Below are 17,400 nucleotides of genomic sequence, written 5' to 3' on the forward strand. Positions count from 1 at the left end.
ACAGCAGATATTTAATGGAAAAGAAGAAGGGAACAAGCACAATAAAAAATAGAAAGCAGTCTTCCACAAAGGAGAGAAATTTGGCATCACTGAAAAGAGGGACCACAAGTACTGTGACTGAAATATCTTCTGATATTCAGTAAGCCCCATTATGTCTTTTTTCACTTAGGGCTGAATCTTATCCATGCACCAGGATAACCCTTTAAAACACAGCAATTAAATTCTGGCCATACACCCATATCCAGTCTGTCTACATCCTTCCTATCCCCATCCTACCCTTCTCATTGTCAGCTTGCGCTCCATTTGCACTTGCGACCACTGTAAGCAATTGTTGACAAAGGTGCAGTTTTCTGTTGCTGGAATAGAAACTGCCAGTCTTTCTAGGGTTTTGAGGCCAAAAGACAAGTTATCCTCAACTAGGAAAGAGGCTGTCCTGCAACTGTTTACTGTTCTCTGTGTAGGACTGTATAAGATGATCTGGTAGGCATAGATGTCTAACACTTTTGAACTAGAGGAATTAAAAGGTGAAATGAAGACGAAATGAGCCAACAAATATACAGAAACTTGTCTTTCACTTATTAAAATAACTCTTATGAATACCTAAACAAGACTTCTTTTTTTTTTTCTCCTTTATTTACATCTCAAGGTATTATTTAGAGTATGCAAATGTGATGTGTTCCACAAATCAAACCTGGCAACTCATAATCACATCCTGCTCTATGTGATTTGATATTCATAGACAATCATTGTCACTGACAAAAGTGTATGTGTGGGAGAAGTGTCTATTATTCTGCTATACAAATTAATCAATAAAAAAGTGTGCATGAGAGCACTATGAATAGGAGTGGATATCAGTAGATTTTCCCTAAGGAAGACAGATAATTCCTTTTCCTTTTCTTTCCCCATGTCTCCAACTCAGACTCTTTCTTCAACATGTATCTTAAACCTTCATTTGTTCAGTTTTTCTGACCCTCCCTTTTTCTAAACCAGTATATTTAAATATGAAAATATATACTAAATGCAGAATATAAAATTTTAGAATATCTGAATAATTTTCCAACTGAGTTTCTAAAAGTAAATTTCAAATTAAGTAAAATATCTAAAAAGAGATTTCTATAACATTTTTTTCTTTTTCCGTTAAGTTTTCCATTGAAGATATTGGAATAAATACATTTTACTTCTTGAAAGCTCTCCTGATTTGGAAAAATGTTCTTACACATGTTATCCAAAGTGTATGTCACCATGTGGATATATGACATACTTACCCATGGATCACATGAAACATCTTAAAAACCACATGAAATCCTGTACAAAATATGGAGAGTTAAAGAATTGTGTGATAAGTAAGAATATATGACGTAAGTGTGAAGAGTGTGATAAGTGTCATAAGTAAGAATATATGACAAGTAGGAAAATAGTTTTCTTTAATTAGTTGTATCTTGAGATCACTGAGGAAATCTGAAAAGTAGTTCACCCTTAATTGTCCTGTTCGGGAAACAAAAGCCTTCCTAGAACTTATGAAATGCATAGTATGATCTGGTGAAAGGAAGCACTGCCCATTTAGGCTGACTCTTTGGAGGAGACAAAATGATCCCATAACACCAGAAAATCATGACAGCTTTCAAGAAGTAAGGCTGTGTAGAAGGTAGACACTGACCTGGGGGTGGGGGAGGAGGGGAAGGGAAGCATAGGAAAGCTTTCATGACAGTAATGCTTTTAAGGAAATGGATCATTCACAATAAACTGTGTGGAGAACTATGTCCTCTTCCTTGCCAGAACCTATCTTGTTCTTTCTATCCAACGTTCTCTCATCTGAAACCTGTGCCTGACATTTTGACTTTAAGGCTGAAGAGTGACGATGCTGAGGGCATTCACTTACGTGCTCCAAGGTCATTGTGTAAGTGGAAGAGTAAGTGATCAGCTTACCTTCATAGAGATTCCTTGTCCAATACAGGAGACATGTATCACATTTTATTTATTCAAAGGTTTTCTTCTGTGCTGAAAAAGTAATAGGAATGGCCGTTTTTATAAACTGGGTCACGGAACTTTTATGAAGGCCTGCCCTTGTAGCCAGTGGCTAGTATATTCTAGCCTGTTCCATCCGTTGACATTAACAGCCTTCAGCATTTTTTTCTGAAATAAAGCTAGATTGTAAACTGTTCTCCTCTAATCTCTGTCTTTTGTAAGTATTACAGCTTTGTTTCCTTCAGAAAGAATTGGATAATTCCCCTTTGCATGATTAATTTAGAAAAGGAATAGTATAGAAATTAAAATACCTTTAAAAAATTGTCTATCAACCTGTTCCAATATGCTGCTGTACTATGTCCAGATTTTAATCTGAACACAAAAAATTATTTCAACTTCCCTTCCTCTGATGATGCTATCAAGGTTTGCCAGTCATGTGTCTCTAATGAGGCTAAGGCAGTGTTTTGCAAATATTTAAAATTTCTTGCTTTTGAGCTTTTCTGAGGTAGATAGCCTTTTATTAAATGGCCATAAACATCTGTTCTCCATTCATAAATAATTACCTGTAGTTCTTTTTTATGCCTAATTAACAAGGCTGTTATATTACCAACTTTTTTTTTCTTAGCCTTTCTAGATAGGAGCCTGCCAGCTGCATTACATAAAAAAACCCCAACATTATGAAAAGGGTATTTTAACACTAGTTCCGCATTACATGATTTTTGAAACACAAAACTTTGACTGAACTTCAAACTTTTTCTCATAATTCTGCTTGTTTCTTAATGTTTTAATTCCATCGCTGGAAGGACTTTGCACTATTCCACCTCAGGCTTTTTGATTTTTGTGAGTTTTTTGTTGGGGGTGGTTTTGTTTTTACAATAATGCTTGCCCTCATCTTTGCAAGGTACTCATAAATGTTTCCCACCTGCATGGTCTTCACATTTTCTCTTTAATTTCCTTGAAAATATTTCATATTTCTTCAGTCCTCTGAGGATCATAAGTTAGAACTCTCCTACATTTATTTATATTACCTTCAGGTTTTTTATTACAGGTATTTTAATAACACATGTACTTTACTAACCAATCAGAGCAAGTCAGCACTCTCCTGGAAGCTGAGGAAATCTGATTTGTTAAGCTGATGAAGTTATGGAAAACATATCAACCTTAGAATACAAAAAAGTATCACAGAACATGGCAAATGTGGGAAAAGCATTTCAGAGCATTTCATGTGTGTATTGGGTCTGTCTGAGATGGAGTTAATTTTCCGCATAGCAGCCCTCATAGTGCTGTGCTTTGTATTGGTAGCTAGAAAAGTGTTGATAGCACACCAGTGTTTTGGCTACTGCTGAGCAGTGCTCGCACAGCATCAAGGCCGTCTCTCCAACATTTACACTTCACCATTAGGCTGGGGGTGGGCAAGATCTTGGGAAGGGACATATCCAGGACAGCTGACCCAAACTGACCAAAGGGATATTCCATACCATATGACGTTTGCTCATCAATAAAAGCTAAAAGAAAGGAGAGCGTGTGCTTGTGTTTTGTTATTACAATGTTTGTCTTCTGGAGCAACAGCTGTGTGTACTGAACCCCAGGAAGTGGTTGGACATCGCCTGCTGATGGGAAATGGGAAGTAGAAAATAAATCTTTTGTTTTCCTTTGCTTCCACACACGGCCTTTGCTTTTGCTTTTTTAAACTGCCTTTATATTGACCCATGAGTTTTTTCCGTCTTTCTTTCTCCCCTGTCCTGCTGAGGAGGGGAGTGGGCACCTGATATCCAGCCAAGGTCAACCCACCACAATGTGTTGCACATTCTGCTCCCCTTGTTGTGAAAGATTTGTCAGTGGTTTAGATATCTTTTCCACATAACTCCCAAGTATCCTAGTCAGTCTAAGAGCAAGTTTACCTCATGACACACCTTTGCTTCCTGAAGATAAGTTCTCCTCACAAATACATGAAGAAACCTAGAAAAATGACATAACAGACTTGACCTTGGTTGGGATCATCTCAGATAGTCTGCTGCCTTCTTAGATGTATGTTTTCAAGTTTTTAAGATGCAGCTGGACAGGGTGATAGGTAACCTCATCTAGGCTTCCTTTCCCATGAAAGATTGGACCAGATGATCTTTCAAGGTCCTTTCCAACCTGGGCTGTTTTATGATTCTATGAAATTTCCCCACCTTTTACAACAGAAGATGAAATGAATATCCAGAAACCCTTTTAGTCTTCACAATGTATCTCTGTTATTTTTTTTTTATTTCCTCTTACATACATTAAATTTTTTTTACTAGTGTTTTCATTCTGAGTGTATCTCCTCCTGTTCCTAGGTTGCTTACCCTTAGAACCTACCTTGTGCTTTTTGCAGTCCTTCTAGAACCTCAGACTATCATTTTTATTATGGATTTTTTTTTTTCTTATTTCTCCAAAATATGGAAAGACCAACCCCTTACATTTGGTGTGGGTTTTTAATTCTCCACATCAAAAAAACCTCTCCCTATTTGGAAGGCTCTTTCTGGTGTCCCTGAGGCATAACACAAAACCCGTCAGAGCAGGACGAGTTAATCAGTGACATATTCTAAGCCTCTTTACTTCATATGTTACACTATATGGACTCCCTTCATTTTTCCAGTAATATTTGTACAGTGACTTTTTAGCTGTATATATGCACTTCACATTCATTATGAATAGATTTCCTGGAGAGAGTCTGGAGTGTCCAACATGCTAGAAAATACTTTGCCAGGAATGATAGGGATATAATTGATTCTGTCTTGGTCAGGGAAGTAAAGAATATGACATTTTGAGGTCTTTCTGTTCAACCCTAGATTCTGTTTCACTCCCTAATTACTAATTATACTCTTCCCTCTCCCTATGAAGCTCTTCTCCCATTCTTTTTTTAATCTTTTGCATATTTTTTTATTCATTCTACATCAAGTCCTGCTGTGGACCCATGAATCAGACAGTCTTTTTTCCCTATACCTTTCTTCTCATTGAGACTTCCTTCCTTCCGAGATTAACCATTCCATTTTCTGTCATTCTGCTGATCCTTCACCACTACATAGGACCAAGTCTGGGGTTTGGACTTGTTTTACACACAAGATTCTATTTATTATTTTTTTCAGAATGATAGTTAATTTCCCGAAGATTTTAATCCCTTACTTTAATTTTAATTTTATGGTGTGATGATGGCTTTGCTATATATTACTTTAAAAGGAAAACAACTTCTAACTTTGCCTCAGAAAGTTTCTAATTCATTTATACCTTCCTTTTCTGTATAATAGTCTGTACCATAGCCTGGAACATCTGAAATCTTATGACTTCTTCAAGTAAAATAAGAAAACTCTTTAACCTTCTTGAGAATCAGCTCCTTTTATATTTTTTATTATTTATTTAATGATTAGCAGCTCATTCCCCCTCCCAAATAATTTTGTTTTTATTTTGTAGACCCTTGTTTCATGAGAGTTTTTATCCTGATAGAATCTATTCAGTACCAAGAATTTTTCAATCTCTTACTCATTTTTGATAGTTAATATCTGACAATTCTGGCTTAAAGCCCTAATTTACAAAAAACCTTTCTAGTATGTTTTATTTCCCACTACAGTTTTCCTGTATGTTAAGATTCTCCCAGGCTTTTTTTCTCTCAGGAAAAAGGTCGTCAAAAAGCTTCCTTTACCTAAGGCATCCAATCCACAGACAAGGTGGAAACTAGAAAGTTAAGGGTATCATCAGTGTTTGCAAAACACACCATCATGCTCTTGTAACTCCAGATACAGATATCTGCTTGCTGTTATAACCTCATGTGTGGTCTCCTTTCTCTTTCGTCTAGGCTATAAGACTGTTAAACATCACACAAAGACAGAAATATATAAATTAGGAGGCTTATTTTGCATTTGGTCAATTCTTTTCCCTGTCAACAGCAAAACCTAATGACCGGTATAATTTCAGTGTCTTCTGCATTTGTCTTTTGAGACAAATCTTTATTTTTAAAGGCTTGAAGTGTTTTAGACTGACTAAGGTCTTTAGACTTGATACAGGCCATCTGGGTGAAACTTGGTGGCGTGTATTACATATACCATAATAAATGATCTAACATGGCTTTTTGGCTTTACATTTTATGAAAGTCTCAAAATGTATTAGAAACTGAGTGCACATCTTGAATCTGAAGTCTTTGGATTTAGGAAAAATTATTCATCTCCAAATTCTACAGTTACATCTACAAAAACATATAGTTGAACCACAGTCTTGAACCCAGTCACCCTTGACTGAAAGTGATTGACAGTGAGGAGTGGTTTACTGGTGACAAGAATTTGAAATATGTGTGTGTATATAACAGCAGGTATTCACAGGTCAGAGCTCTGTTGCTTTGGCCAGAACCTTGTGCTTGGACAACTTGAAGACCAGTCACTGCCCAGTGTCTCACCTCATTGCAATCGAGCTAATCTCAACTGATTTTTTTGTCCCAGAAGAATACTCCCACTGAATATATTCCACTCTGAGAAAATACTTGTAGACTGTTCCATGGAGGGACACAAGTTTTAATGGGAAAAATAAAGGGAGAAAATAACGGTGAGGAAAGGATCTCAATATTCAAGATTGTTAGAAAAGAGGCAAGAGAAACATCACTGACTAGAATTTTAGATTTAGAGAGAACCAAAACATAATTGCTAATTGGATTATCTTGAGTATTAATGACTAATGAATAACATTGATAAACAATGTAAGATTTGGCCTTTAAAATCAATATACTGATTTTTTTTGTTTAAATCACTTTTAGGATTTATTACATCATATTTCTTTTGTAAAGCTTTAACTAAAACACTTCTGGGTAGTCCTTCTGTGCTTATTTACTTTTCATAAATTTCATCAACAACATATTTTGGGTTTTTTTAATATATAGTGAAGGTTCCACTTTAAACTGGAAATGTCTGCCACCATCTATTTTGTACATCTTTTTTTTAATTCAGCTTGTTAAGAAAAAAATAAAGAGACTGAAGTTAAAAAAGGAATAAAAGGCAATGAGACTTTAAACAGTTTTGGGAATTTTGTGTGCCCTCCCAAATGGGCCTTAAAGATGTAAGCACTGGAAGAAAGATGTTGGCAGAATTAGAGATGTTTACATTGCATTGTATCTCAGATGATTGAATTAATCTGTCTTTTCACCATTCAATGGCCAAATACAGAAATTAGTTCAAGGAACAGAAGGAAAGTTTCATCTTATTGTTTATAAGTTTATAAAGAATAAATTAATATTGCTTATAAGTTTAACTTAACTTGTCTATTTTGTACAGATTGTTAAAAAACAGAAAAGCACATGAAAATTATAGGACTGACAAAATATACTTACAGTTCAGATATTGTTTTAAAAAAGAAATAGGATTGGGCCAGCTCAGTTTATTAGTAGATCAAAACATGGTAGGAAATGCAATTCTCCTTGCCAATAATTCTTCCTAAGACTTCACAAGTTTTAATCAAAAGCTTGCCTAAATAACTTTTGTGCTGTATCAGGAAATGTTACTGAGTAGCTCTGATGAACCATTTCAGACAAACTGTTCCTGGACCCCTGGCCTATCATTTTCCCTATGGAATTCTTAATTCCTTGCATTAATTCTAGCTACCGGCCCTTACTTTACCCTAAGTATAATACTTCAGAGGGAAAAAAAGTGACACAGATAGCCATTGATTAAAAGTTAGATGTAATTCTTTTATTTTAGTATTATCGCTTTAATCACTGTAACAGCTTAATTTACATTTGGATTCAGGAAAGTGTCCATCTTCAAGAAAATTCTGAATAAATAGTGCATAAACACACAGATAATTCTATTCTAATTACTAAACTGACCATTCTGTTCAATGGGACAATTTATGTGAGCAAAGGCTGGCATACACTCCAGAGAACATAATAAAACTACTCTCCTATTTTTTTTCTGGTCTAAAAATGTGGAGGGTAATGTAGGTTGTGCTGTTTTATCAGTAGAAGAGAGTTATAAATGGCTGTTATTGCAATAATCACTCTAGGACCACCTGCTATAAATCTAGCAATTTATAAACTATGAAATATGAGGCAATCCCTTGTCAAAAAAGGGGAACACGTTTGGTATAAAGAAGAGATAAAAGACATAAAATCCTAACTATTGCATGGCTGGATGCCATATTCATTGTCTAAAAGTAGAGTCTCTTATACTATAAAAATTAATTCTGTTGGCTCAGAGACATGTAACATATGCAGAAAATCCAGTCCATTCCTGGTAAATTCAAGAAATTCTGAATTTCACACTTCACAGTGCAGCAATGCTTGTTAGCAGTTAATAGGTTCTAAATTTGGAATGTGTAAATGTGTAAAGACAAAAAGTGGCTTAATGAGGATGAAGATCCTTACTGTCACTCTTTTTAGATAAGTATTGATGAAACACCAAGAACATCAGTGTTTACATTTGGTTTCTTTACTAAGTCAGAACTCATGTTAATGATTGGTTGCTTTTATAAGAATGAATATCTGTGTCCCTGGGTAGTCAGTGCACTGCTCAAGCAAACATAATGTGTCCTGTTAGTTTGTGTTTGTAAAGCAATGACTCCTTCAAAAACAAATGTAACAGAGAGAGCAACGTGCATAGTACACAGGAAACTCAAGAAAAAGAAAATGTTCTTGCTGTATATTGTAAGTAACAACACTGAAATGAGTGACAAGATTTTGAATTTACTTATTTATTTTTTTTAATGGACCACAGATGTAATGCTGAGAAATATCAATTAGTTGGAGCAGTGCTAAATATGGAGTAATTCCAGTAACACTCCAGTGCTGGTATAAACTGCAGAGTAGAGCACAGTCAGTGAATTACAATTAAGAAAATTTGATTGCTGTGAAAGTGATTTTAACAGGCTGTCAAAATACCTTCTCTGTTAAATTCTGGTTCTTACACCACACCCTTCATTTAATTATTGATTTAATCTATCAAAATGTTAGTGCTGACCACCAGATACTCCTTTGCAATCTAAATAACTAAAATTTCACCAAAAGGATCCATTTATTCAGGGACTCAGATATGGATGCTACATTTTTTGTGAATGTGAATAAATGGCATGGAAAGAATTAAATGCCATGCAAACTGGAAAGTACTGGAGTGAGTTTTGGCAAGGGAAATAGATTGTGGAATTTAAAAAGAACAGCAAATAGGAATTGTTTTCTGTCTGGGCAAAACATTCGTTGGCTGAGATAACATTTCCAAGTGAAATTTCCTCCTAACGGTGCAGTCGAGAGAGACTGGGACAAAAACGTGCTCGTTTTGAAATCTGCTACATACGATTTTTTTCCACTTTAAAAGATATGTCTTGTCTTATATATAAACAAGTAATGTTTTAAATTGTGGATATAAGAAATCCTGCACAGTTGCATGTCACTTCAGTCAATTCAAGGCTTAAATTCTCTTGTGAGTCTACTACTATGAAAAAAAAAAAAACGGCTCAAGTTGCTTTCAGGCTCTGTGGTGTCCATGTATCCCCTTGATTTAATTGTGCCTTGCAAACTTGTATCTACATCACAGAACTGAATTATAACAGTTTCTTAAAAGAAGCACCTGTATTTCCAGGCACCTGGTGAAAAAAATTGAATGGTAAAGGCAATGTAAAATGACCGGATCTTCAAGGAACTTTTGAAATTTTTATAATTTTAATTTCTGCATACCTAAACCAATGTTCTCAGATCATACCTAATTGCCCCCGCATTGCATGGAGGGACAGAAAAGAATGGAGTTTTGCTGGGACATCTAGTTTTTCAGAGCAGAGCTTCATAGCTGGGTGCAGACAGCTGCACACAACCAGTTTTTGTGCACTGGTCTGCATAATGTTATTAGTCCAGTGTTCAGTGTAAACTAAGATATCTGTCCTCTTACTGAGGCTTATTAGCTCAGGCTTAACCCTGTTCTACTGTGGCCGTCCAGCTCAGAGCTCAGCCACAGTGAACACATACCCTCTGCACCCAGACATGTAGATTTACTCTCAGGTAATGTGGCCTAAACATTGGATTCCTAGCACTGGGTTTTCATTTTTCTGTTCTTTGGAAGGAAATCAAACTTCGCTCTTCAGATAAGTTTCCTGTAACTTTTATGTCTGGCAAAGCCAAAGAAAATGTCTTCTCCATGACTGGAATTCAAGGCATTTCACATTTCAGCTACTTAGAAACTACATACGTATGTGACAGGCAATGAAATTTGTGTTCAGCTGTAACAGGTTTTGTGAATCTTCAGCTGCACGCGCTGCCACTAAATCTCAACATTCCCATTTTAATCTTAATATCCTAACATCTTAGCATGTTCATTGGAAAGAAGAATACAATACCTTGATTCAGTACTTAGGCAGCCTGTGATCTGAGGACTAGAAAGTGATGCTGAAACTGTTCTCATGAAAAGGAAAGAGATTACTTCTCTCGCACTAAAAAAGAAAAAAAAAGATCATTAAGAGAAGTGGGAAAATGTGCAATATAGGTAATGTAGTTATTGTCCTTGGCTAATAAAAAACAATATTTGAGTAACTAAAGAGTGGTCTGAACTTTGAATTTTGAACTCATGGCTTTAGCTGAATCTCAATATAAAGGCAGTTCCCCCAGAAACAAGGTGCATTTTTCTGTGAGCATATGGCAGGTTCTAGGCACAAGGAAATCAGCCCTTGATAAAATTCAGTGGGAACATCTGTTCAAAGAACCTACTTGGAAAGTAGCCCAGACATTTGGACAAACGTCAGTTCAGTGTCCAGCTGCTGCAGTGCCGAAAAACGTAGGAGAAAAAAGGCAGGAGACAGAAGTAAAGCTGGCTAATACATTTCACATCTCCATGGACTCCCAAGCCTACAAATCAGTGGAATTATTTACTAGGGAAGATAAAAAACACTTTTAAATGCAGGGAACAGAACCAAGGATGTAACTTTAACTGCGTTGGTTTTCCATGCAGCTAAAAATCTTTCTGACTCAGTAAAAATTGAGAGAACTGAGAACATAAAATATGATTATGTACTGTGACTTGTCCCCATTTAGATATACAGAATTGAAAATGCCACCTTTTGTAGCAATTTCTCAAATTGTGTCAAATTGAGGCCCTTATTTCAGACAATAGCTAACAAGTACAGCAGAATTTTTGGTTTAGTACACATGGGAAGGATGTGTATGCAAATATTATGATGAAGGTAGATTTTAATATTGCACAAAAATAATTTGCAGTGCAACTAAGAACTTTTGCTTTCAATATGCAAATTGCCAAAGCTTTCTTCATAAGTAAGAGGGAGGAGGTGTTGATGGAGGAGGATGCAAAATAAAAATCTTGATAGAGGATTGTTTAGTCACTAGGCTACTGTGTTACACTGTTGCTAAGGAGAAGACAGTTATACACGTAGGATGCTTTAATTAAAATCTGTATTTTCATAGCCGGTTAGGATGCTGATTCAGGTCAGGCCAGTATAAAGTGAATCACTGTTAAAATTTTATCACGCCTCAGATACATCTGCTGACTTTCTGAGGCGTTATCTGCCTGAAAGATCATGAGATGGCCTTTTTGTTAACTTTGGTTAGAGTTGATTTGATATAATGATTTGTGGTTTCCTGCACATGTAAACTGTGGTGTATTATGTTTTAAACAGTTTTATTCTGCTCCACAGCAAGACCTAATAAAAAAGATTTAGTGACAAAAAGGTAAACAGAATTCCTCCACAAATCTGCTTTACCCAAAACTCCATCCTCTGTTTCTGTTCACTATAAAGTACTCTTTGTTGGTTAAAAAACTGGCTGGAGGACCGGGCCCAGAGAGTGGTGGTGAATGGAGTTAAATCCAGTTGGTGGCTGTCCACAAGTGCTGTTCCCAAGGGCTCAGTATTGGGGCCAGTTCTCTTTAATACCTTTATCAATGAACTGGACGAGGGGATTGGGTGCACCCTCAGTAAATTTGCAGATGACACCAAGTTGTGACAGAGCATTAATCTGCTTGAGGGTAGGAAGGCTCTACAGAGCCTGGACAGGCTGGATCTATGAGCTGGGGAAAATGGTATGAGGTTCAACAAGGCCAAGTGCTGGGTCCTGCACTTGGGTCAAAACAACCCCATGCAGTGCTCCAGGCTCAGGGAAGAGTTGCTGGAAAGCTGCCCAGCTGTAAAGGACATGGAGATATTGGTTGACTGCCAGCTGAAAATGAGGCAGCAGTGTGCCCAGGTGGCCAAGAAAGCCAGTAGCATCCTGGCTTGTATCAGGAATAGTGTGGCCAGCAGGACTAGGGAAGCGATCATCCACCTGTACTCGGTACTGGTGAGACCCCACCTTGAGTACTGTGTTCAGTTTTGGGCCCCTCACTACAAGAAAGACATTGAGGTGCTGGAGCAGGTCCAGAGAAGGGCAACAAAGCTGGTGAAGGGTCTAGAGCACAAGTCTAGATGCAGAAGTCAAGGAGCGGCTGAAGGAACAGGGGTTGTTTAGCCCGGAGAAAAGGAGGCTGAAGGGAGACCTTATCACTCTCTACACCTACCTGAAAGGAGGCTGTAGCGAGGTGGGGGTCATAGAATCATAGGGTTGGAAGGGACCTCTGGAGATCATCTAGTCCAACCCCCCTGCCAGAGCAGGGTCACCTACAGCAGGTTGCACAAGAACGCGTCCAGGCGGGTTTTGAATGTCTCTCCAGAAATGGAGACTCCACCACCTCTCTGGGCAGCCTGTTCCAGTGCTCTGCCACCCTCAAAGGAAAGAAGTTCCTCCTCATGTTTCGGTGGAACTTCCTATGCTCAGGTTTGTGTCCATTACCTCTTGTCCTGTCGCTGGGCACCACTGAAAAGAGCCTGACCCCATCCTCCTGACACCCACCCTTTAAGTATTTATAAGTGTTGATAAGGTCCCCCCTCAGCTGTCTTTTTTCCAGACTGAAGAGACCCAAATCCTTCAGCCTTTCTTCATAAGAGAGGTGTTCCAGTCCCCTAATCACCTTTAGCCCTTTGCTTCACCCTCTCCAGCAGTTCCCTGTCCCTCTTGAACCAGGGAGCCCAGAACTGGACACAGTACTCCAGGTGCGGCCTCACCAAGGCAGAGTAGAGGGGGAGGATGACCTCCCTCGACCTGCTGGCCACACTCTTCTTGATGCACCCCAGGATGCCATTGGCCTTCTTGGCCACAAGGGCACATTGCTGACTGATGGTCATCCTGTTGTCCACCAGGACTCCCAGGTCTCTTTCCACTGAGCTGCTCTCCAGCAGGTCAGCCCCCAGCCTGTCCTGGTGCGTGGGGTTATTCCTCCCCAGGTGCAGCACCCTACACTTGCCCCTATTGAATTTCATAAGGTTCCTCTTTGCCCAGATCTCCAGCCTGTCCAGGTCTCTCTGTATGGTGGCACAGCCTTCCAGTGTGTCAGCCACTCTCCCCAGCTTTGTGTCATCAGCAAACTTGTGGAGGGTGCAGTCTATCCCCTCATCCAGGTCATTGATGAATATATTGAAGAGGACTGGACCCAGCACTGACCCCTGGGGAACACCACTCGTCACTGACCTCCAACTAGACTCTGTGCCCCTAATCATGACCCTCTGAGCTCTGTCTTTCAACCAGTTATCTATCCACCTTACTGTCCATTCATCTAGCGCACTCTTCCTAAGCTTCCCTATGAAGATGCTGTGGGAGACCATGTTGAACGCTTTGCTTAAGTCAAGGTAGACCAGGGTCAGTCTCTTCTCCCAAGTAAGAAGTGATAGGAAAAGAGGAAACAGCCTCAAGTTGTGGCAGGGGAGGTTTAGCTTGGATATTGGGAAAAATCTTTTCACTGAAAGGGTTATCAAGCATTGGAACAGGCTGACCAGGGAAGTGGTTGAGCCATTATCTCTGGAGGTAATTAAAAGACATGTACATGTGGTACTTAGGGACGTGGTTTAGTGGTGATTTTGGCAGTGCTAGGTTAACAGTTGGACTCAACGATCTTAAAGGTCTTTTCCAACATAAATGATTCTATGATTCTAAGTCCTTATCAACATTACCCGACTCACACACTGCCATTACTTTGAAGTCCCAGCCAAAATACCCCATGGAAATGCTGAACTCCTTTGATCATCAACTTTTAACTCCAAGGCACATGACTGCCCTGCTGTCAAGCCTGCAGAGCTAGGGAAGGGCTCCCACTGTCCAGCTGTGTCTTGAATTTTGTGGTATTGGAGTTAGGATTAATCCTAGTGGCAGGTAGGTGTCTGGATTTTTGTTATTTGGCTTTTCCTTCAGGAGGTTTTGCATTGTCCTCCCTCCTCACCTACCACCCCTGATGTCTCTCTGGGGGGTTGCCCACCTCTTGGCTACTATGCTGCTTCCTGAGGGCCTTTCCCAGTACTTTTCAGAGTAGTTCATTATCTCTTGGACATCATGTATGGGAAAAGACCTAATAATAAAAAGCATAGTTAAAATAGCTCCATAGCCTTTAATTTATGTATGCTGCTATTTTGAGGTCCAAAGTTGATAACAGCCCAAATACAACTATCATTTATTTTATTTTCCTTTTCATGGGGCCAAAGAAGAACAAAATTATAATCAGTTAGGTGTACAAATAGTATGTGCTTGTATTATAGCAGCACTGACAGCTCCCATCTGTGATTAAACTTCCCTTTTAACAAGCCATACCAACACATACTCTGAATCACCCTGCAGAATTTAAAGTTAAAATAAGCTCATACAGATGGAACAGACTGCTGGAACTGGTTTTAGCTAAGAAGACAGGCAGATGAAAAGGAAACAGCAGCCATTCAATGGTCAGTGATTCAGTTCAAACTGCATTATCCACTGCTACATAATAAATATTTTGGATCCCCTTAATCATGACAACCATCAGAAATAAATATTATGTTGTGGCCAGCTGTTGACAGAACTTACCCTCCTGTATTTCAAGCTGGTCAGATATGAGCCAGCTCAAGTCCTGAAGTCATATAGCCACAGCATGACATTACTGGGCTTGAGCCAGCCAGAGTGCCCTTCTACAGGACACTTGGATCTGACTGTGTCTTTTGGAGTAGACATGTCTAGACTAATTCTTTGGTGCTTTGTACAGAGGTTATAGGAAATGAAGGCTAGCTCTGGTTCAGATGACCCTTGGAAACACAAAGACTAACAGCCCAAAGTTATGTTATTTTGCCTGCTGTTGCCCAGATCTTATGAAACACATTGAAATTTCTCATGGTTTCCATCTGAAACCAGTAAAAAAGCCTCTTGAGTAGGCAAAATTCATCCAAGAATGTCCCAAAAACTGAACAGACCTCAAGAAACACGTTTGCAAACCCGCATGAACATCTGGATTATAACAAAAGACAAATCTAGCAAATTTAACCAAATGCCAGCTTTTGTTAAAGACATTTCTTGTAACTGTAAGCAGAGTTACTCGTTTGATAGACAGCATCTGTTACATTTTCATGAACTTTGAACATAAGTTCCCCACTTCCTGGATGGTTTCACAACTTGATGGCAACCTCCCTTTGGTTTTTATGTTCATTGTCTTGCCATATTTGTATACACAAGATCAGTCTGTTACAGATTGAGAAAAACAATCTCCTGGGGCATCCAGCAGTAGTCCATTTTGCCTTGTATTTGTTCTCCTATTAAGCCTGTAATCCTATGAGTGAATGATTCTAATATAATTAATCAGAACTGCATGCAATCAAATCACTGCTGTGGACAAACGGTAACACAGTTGTGTTAAAGATAGTTCACAAAACAGCTACGTCCAGCTACAGCTGCAGAACTTGTAAAACGTTAAAAACGGGGGGGAAGGAGATCTGGTTTTTGAGAGGAAACTTTATAAAATCCAAAACTGCAGATTGTCTGCTCACTATTAGCAGCATGCTGGGCTGGCACCCAAAACCAGAGAAATGTTTTCAATCACTGTCAGTGCCATTGTAAGAATAGTAAGCAGCTGATAAAGGTCTTTTGATCTATTTCTTCTAAGCCTACTATTAACTGTCTTTTGTCCTTCAGCATACATAATTTGAATATATAAATCCAATACATTTTAAAGACTAGTCATCCTAGAGAGAAAGAAAAATTGTTATAAAATATTTTTATTACTCTTCTAGAAAAAAAAAAACAGTGGAAAAATATACTAGAGGTCTTGACTGCTCTGTTCTGCTTCCTTGTACTGCAACAGCACTTGGTTGTGCGGGCTGGAATAAATCTTTCTACTCTGCCAGTTGAATGAATGCAAAAGGAAAGGATTATTTTTGTGCTGTACAGGTTAAATGGGGAAAGATACAGCTTTTTAATAATCCAAGGCCTAATTAAAATGAAGCTGTACAATAAGAATTCTAATAATGCACATCATACAGACACCGGATCTTACCACCACAAGGCCCCACACAGAATACACTTTGGATGTTGGAAAGGAATGGACCTGTCCCATGCACATACCTTGATATCTAAACTGATTTTAATTTGTTCAACAATATCTTTGAATCTTGTTCTTCAAATCCAAACTGCATTTACACAATTTACTTTGAGTAGAAAAATGAACAAGTTCATTTTCTGAAAGGAATGCATCACTGAGGTGATGGCAACATCACCGCTGGCAACTGATGCCTTGGTTTAGTGAAGCACTGCTGCAACTTGAAAACTGCTTTTACTACTCTGAATAAAGAAGGACATATGCCAGGAAACACACTGACACTGTTTTCTTCTCACTTGGGTTCATGTGCATAATCTGGGATTATATATTCTATTATGTGGAGACCGTGATTACATTTTATAGGGTGCATCAACACCAGGAGGTAATTTCATTTGTAAGAAACTCTTTGAAGGAGGGGGGAAAACGCAGCAGCAAAATGTGCAAGTTAGAAAGTCTGACAAGCACATGTATATGTGGATATTTACCTGTTGTCCTGTTAAAGTCCACCCATGGACATAGACTAAAGAGGTGGTTAAAAGGCTCCTGACAGATGACTTCCCCTGGATAGTACTCACATCCTGACTGCAGAATAAGAACTTCTACAGGAATATATGGTAATATATTTGAGAGGTTAAATTATTTATTTTTCTGTGTTTCTAACTGACTTAGCCCTGCCAGAGTGGAATTATTGTAGTTGATATAAACGTTTACGTAAGAACTGGCTGCCCTAAATGAGTCCAATATTTGCTAAATTAATCTATAAGATCTTTGAAAATTGTATGAATTGTATGTATTATCTTTTTCTTGTGTAGAAAGGTCTAATAACAATAATAATAATAATTTGAACACGCTTTCTCTTTTTATAAACAGAAGGCAATAAAAAGGCTTCATTCATTTTGTTTTTTCTAATTAAAGAAGATTATATCCAGAACAAAATAACAATCCAGATGACAGGCTTGCACAAGGACAGTCCTGCTTCTTACAATACAGTAGACTGTTGTCTCAGTTTTACCAGACACACAATAATTCCTGCTTTCTTCTGAAGTGGCACTGCCAAGAGAAAACACCATTTATACCTGTCACA

Source organism: Rissa tridactyla, chromosome 1 (genome assembly GCF_028500815.1).
Source record: "Rissa tridactyla isolate bRisTri1 chromosome 1, bRisTri1.patW.cur.20221130, whole genome shotgun sequence".
Classification (NCBI taxonomy): Eukaryota; Metazoa; Chordata; class Aves; order Charadriiformes; family Laridae; genus Rissa; species Rissa tridactyla.